The sequence below is a fragment of the Trichosurus vulpecula genome, chromosome 5, assembly GCF_011100635.1.
Source record: "Trichosurus vulpecula isolate mTriVul1 chromosome 5, mTriVul1.pri, whole genome shotgun sequence".
In the NCBI taxonomy this organism is placed as follows: Eukaryota; Metazoa; Chordata; class Mammalia; order Diprotodontia; family Phalangeridae; genus Trichosurus; species Trichosurus vulpecula.
Genome location: NC_050577.1, coordinates 91,790,568 through 91,795,867, shown reverse-complemented (window position 1 = coordinate 91,795,867; position 5,300 = coordinate 91,790,568). Strand labels below are relative to the sequence as shown.

Genomic DNA, 5,300 nt, shown 5'->3' with positions numbered 1-5,300 from the left:
CCTACAACTATATAAATGGGGGAAAAGAAGAAAAAAACAAAATTAACACTGTAATAATTTTGATGAACAAGTGTGGCCTTGGAGAAAAAAATTTTTAAAATGCATCTCCTTTCCTTCATTATAGAGGTAGGAGATTATAGGTGCAGAGTAGTATATATACTATCAGATATAGTCGATGAGTTAGTTAATTTTGATGAACCTTTTTGTGTTTTTAAACCTTTGTTTCAAGGTATGGCTCACTAGGGAGGAGAGGGAAGAAAAATATATTTGAAAATGTGATGTAAGAACAAAAGATGTGAGTTAGAAATAAGAAAAAAATTAAAATAATGTTCACCTTCTGCAGTTTCCCCAAATGCCAGTTAGGAATGAAAATTGCTTATGTATTGTTTTTGATAATGATTTTACATTACCTGTCAGTGAATCTCCTTCTACTTGTTTTTTTGTAAGATGAAAGAGCCATGGTGACATGCATAAAACATTTCAAAATCACCTAAACATGATGCTATGAGTACTGAGGAAAATTATAGGCATACATTTAAGATGCCATTTTTATAATCCCTGAGACTGCTTTGGTGCTCTGAAGAAATTACATATTTCATAACGGCTTTACATCGTGTATAAACCATATCCATTCATCACCATGCAACTAGTAAAAAGGATGTTTCAGGGCCCTGGCATGCAAAATCTTTCTGCAAACTATTTTTGCATGTTCTTTCCTTTTCTATCTCCCGGCCTTTCTTCTCTTCTTTTATGTTTATGGGCAGTAAGTGGGTTAATAAAAACTACCTCCTCTGGATTCACTAAACTACACCTGAACTTAATCATTAAATGGAAGTTTGCTTGGAGACTCATAAAACAGAAGGAGAAGAAGCAAACTGTCATCTAGATTTAGCAACAAACAATTCTGCACCGAGAAAGGAAGAACTGACCTCACTTTCACCCAAAGCTCAAATGAGCCTTTGAACTGACCCTGTTTTGAGGACCCTGTTATACCCATAATATTTAGGCCCTGCCTGCTATTTGTTGTCGTAGCTGTTGTTTTATAGGGATCCTCCCCATGGAGGCACCAGCATGTGGCAAGGAAATTGTTCTATTTGTGTTTTTAACAGAGAAGGGCTAAAACTTGCATGTATTTGAGCAAACTTTTCTGATGCAGTTTGGCTGAGCCAATGGCTTTGAATGATGTGCGTAGATCAGATAATGGAGATTATCCTACTATTCCTTAAAAGTGATCTTCAAAGACAGGGAAAAATGAGCTCTAGATAGAAATATTTACAGCTATGCCACATGGCATGGTAAGAGTCAGGGGGCATGGAGTTTGAGTCATAAGATTATAGATGTAGAGCCAGAAGAGTCATTAGAGGCCATCTAATTCAACCCCGCCTCCCACCTCATTTTACATTCATAGAAACAGGTCCAGAGGGGTTAATTGACCTTCATGTCCCCCAGGTAGTGTCAGAGAAAGGATTTAAAACCAGCTCTTGTGATTTCACTGCTAGCAATTTTTCCCTTCTGCCATATCCTGGCATTGCTACCACTAACTCTTGTGTTATTGGGAAAATCATAGAAATTTGCTGTTCTCTATCCTACTGGACTGGAGGTGAATAAGATCATAGCTTAAGAGCCAAAAGAGATTTTAGAAGCTTTCTAGTCCAACTCCTACTCTCTCAGAATAAATAATTGAGGGTCATAGAAGTTACATCACTTGCCCATGTGGTAGTAAGTAGCAGAATACAAATCTCCAAGTAAAATTCAGTGCCCACCTGTCAGATAGTAAATTATTTGAGAGGAGGCATCATGATTGATTTATCTTGGTATCCCCCAATTCTGGCATATTATATTGTATGTAGCAGTAAATGCTAGTTGAATAGGTGTCCTATGTCACTAGTTTATTGTTTCATTTTATAGGGATCCTTGCATGGAGGCACCAGCATGTGGCAAAGACATTGTTCCATTCATGTTTCTAGCAGAGAGAGGTTAAAACTCAAGTATCTTTTGAACAAATATTTCCAATGCACTTTGGCTGAGTCAAGACTTTTCACAATTTATGTGAAAATGACACACACATATGTATATATGCTCATGTATATTTGTATATACACACAATCTACATCTATGTCTACGTCTATGTCCACATCTACGTCTACATCTATGTCTAGGTCTGTATCTATCTAGTCTCCCCTACTCAAGCTGGAAGTACAAAGGTTGTTAATGGTCTTTGTCTCACTCTGATTGGCAGAGGAGGTTTGCTCTGTTTCCCTTCTGTATTTTGGGAGTTGGAAAGGGTAATTTAATAGTAGATGAAAACTTTTCTGAAAACTTTTCCAACTGGCTTGCAATTGTGGGAAGTTGCTCAGAGTAGCGTAGGTTGTTTACACTATTGGCAGAAGCAAAGAGTCAAATCATAATAAAATCCATTACCTAGGACAGAGTCTTATAGGCATTGTAACATATGGGGGAAAGTGCCAGACTTGGAGTTGGGAGCCCTGAATTCAAATCCAGGTATGATTCTTATCATCTCTGTGACTACTGGAAAGTTGCTTAAACACACTGAGCCTCTGTTCCCTTATTTGTCAAATGGGGATAATAATGCTCGTATGTGGTAAGTGTTCTTTCTAAATCTGGCTTCAATATGACAAACCTCCAAGAGAAGGTGGCCACTAAGCTATGACAGGTTCAGGCTGGACACAGAGCAGATCAAAGCTTCTGTGCCTATCAGCAGTGGGATTGGGCATATGAGGGGCTGCTAAGTGACATGGGGAGACTCAGTGTCACAAAAAAGAGAACTTGAAGGGGAACTAATATAATTGTCACCTGAGGACTAGTCTAGGTAAATTTGAAGAGACTCATTAACAGAGGACTAGAGGTAATGAGTATTTTGGTTATAGCAAGTCATGAAATTATCCACTGAGGTGTAGTGGGTTTGTAATCTAGGTGCATGGAGCTAGTTCCAGCTTGGCTACAGGGTTATAAACTTTATAGTCACTGCAACTCATGGGGGCCCTCCCCCAGGGTAGCTGAGGGGTTGTGATCTGCTTTGGTGATAGCTCCCATCTGGATGAATTGAAGGATTGCAAGTGAGCCTAAGATTACTATTTAACTTTGCACATCCAGTATTTTGTCTTCATGCACTTTCATTCTAACGCAAATTCCTCAAGATCAAGGTGTTTGTGTTAGCTCTCTCCTGTGTCCCCCACAGTGCTTAGCATAGTGTCTTGCAATAGTCAACAAATATCAGTTGAAAGAATAGGTGTTCAGTAAATATTTGTTGAATGAATGAATGAATGAAAGAAAATCTTGGGATTCAGTGAACATTTGTCAATGTGTTATCATATGGAAGGTACCCTACAAGACACTGAGGTTATAAGTATGAAAAATAACACAGTCTCTGTCTCCAAAGAACTTCTAATCTAATGCAAAATATGAATAAGTATGATCCATGATAGAATGCAATATTTGGGTAAAGGTGAAACCTAAGTAGAGCAATCTGGGAAAATTTGAGGAAAGAGAATAAGCATCATAGTGTAGCGGAAGGGATGATGGATTTGAGTCAAAGGATATGGGTTTACCTCCCAACACTGTTGCTAGTTACTACTCAGGTGATTTCAACATTGTCACTTTTTTTTGAAGGGAGGCAAAGTTTTATTTTTTGTTGGGCCTGGGTGGTAGGAAACTGGGGTAGGAAAGCAGTATGGGCCTTCTGGTGCCCATCCTGTGATGAAAGTCTCATCTGGCTCCAATCAAAGTCATCCTCAACTTTGATCTGGTTTGGGCCTAACTCTGGGGTTGGCAATGCCCCACATCAGCATCCGTTCTGCAGTTACCTCCGACTTTTTCTCCCATTGGGGCCTTCCTCAGGTGGGGGACTACTGCGCCACGGGGCGGTCGAGGGGGAGGTGACAGGATTTCCTTTTCTGAGGACTTATTCTCTGCATTTCCTGGGGTAAAGGTGTCAGGGACTTGGCTGCTCTCATCCTCCAGGCCAACAGTGACCTGGGCTCTTTCCGGGAGTCATCTCCTTAGGAATCCAGGGCTCGCATAAGGAATCTTTGCTCCTGTCCAAGTCTCCTTGTGATTCTCAGCACCTGGGGAAGTCTGTTGAAGGCCCGCTCTTTGAGCAGCTCTATCTCCCGGCAGGGCCAGTTCAGCACCTGGTCCTGGCCGCAGCTCACCTTGCTGCCTCCGCCGCGCGCCCCGGGCCGCCTGCTCCTTTTCCTCCTGCTCACGGAGCCCTCGAAAGAGCCCTGGCGTCCCTCGAAGTGGCCCTGGCGTGCCCCGAAGAACTCCACCTCCGTGTCCAGGTCCGACCCCAGGACGTGGCCGCCCAAGAGCTGCCGCAGCGCCAGCTCGGAGCCCGGCGGCTCCGGGAACTCTTCGAAGTCCATGCCAGCCAGGGTGCCGGCCTGAGGAAGGGGCCGGAGCGCCCCGCGGCTGTCCCTCGGTAGGACTCGGACCCGTACTTCTTGGCGCCGCATTTTTTTTTCTTTTTTCAATTGTAAGTTAGGATAGCACATTTAAGGAGACCTTCTTTCCCAGGCTTCTGCTGAAAAAACCCCAGCAGTGACAAGTAAAACTCCATGACAGCCACGAGCAAAATCTCCACAAAGACCACAGCAAAGACCTGAGAGAATGGAAGTCTTGGAGCTTCAGGGGAGACTGAAGTGCAGGCGGGGTCCTCGGAGTCAGACACGGCAGAGGTGACTTTGGAAATATTACGTCATTTCTCTGCACCTCGGTTTTCTCATTGTCTAGATGTCATCGGAGGTCCCTTCTAGCACTAAATTGATGATCTTTTCTCACTGGGGGATCAGCAGAGGCTTCAGAGGACCTTCGAGTTAGAGGTGGAAGGGACCTCCGATGTCCTCTGATCCACCCCCTTCACTTTCCAGGTGAGGAGCTGAGGCCTGGAGAGGTGCATTAATTTGCACGAGGTCACACAGCTGGGTCAATATTCTCTGACTCAAAATCCACTACTCCATTCATCATACTATGCTGCCTCATGTGTACATATAAATAACTACAAAACACGTATAAAGTAATTTCAGGTGGCAGTGAGAACTAATGAATTAAGGGCATCAGGAAAGACCTAATCAGGGTTGTGTCATGAACTCCTTGGCAGTATGGTGAAACCCATGGACCCCTTCTCAGAATGATGTTCTTAAATGCATAAAGTAGAATACATAGCATTACAAAGTAAACCAACAGTTATCAAAATATTTTTTAAAAAAAGTTTACAGGCCCTAGGTTAAGAACCCCAACCTTAGGTATTAATGACAATTGAGCTCTGTTCAACTTACCTA

At 42.6% G+C, this 5,300-nt stretch overlaps 1 pseudogene; it reads right to left on the bottom strand.

Moving 5' to 3' along the window:
* Nucleotides 1–3,774: 3,774 nt before the first annotated feature.
* Nucleotides 3,775–4,475, bottom strand: LOC118850922 (annotated as a pseudogene).
* Nucleotides 4,476–5,300: the final 825 nt, after the last annotated feature.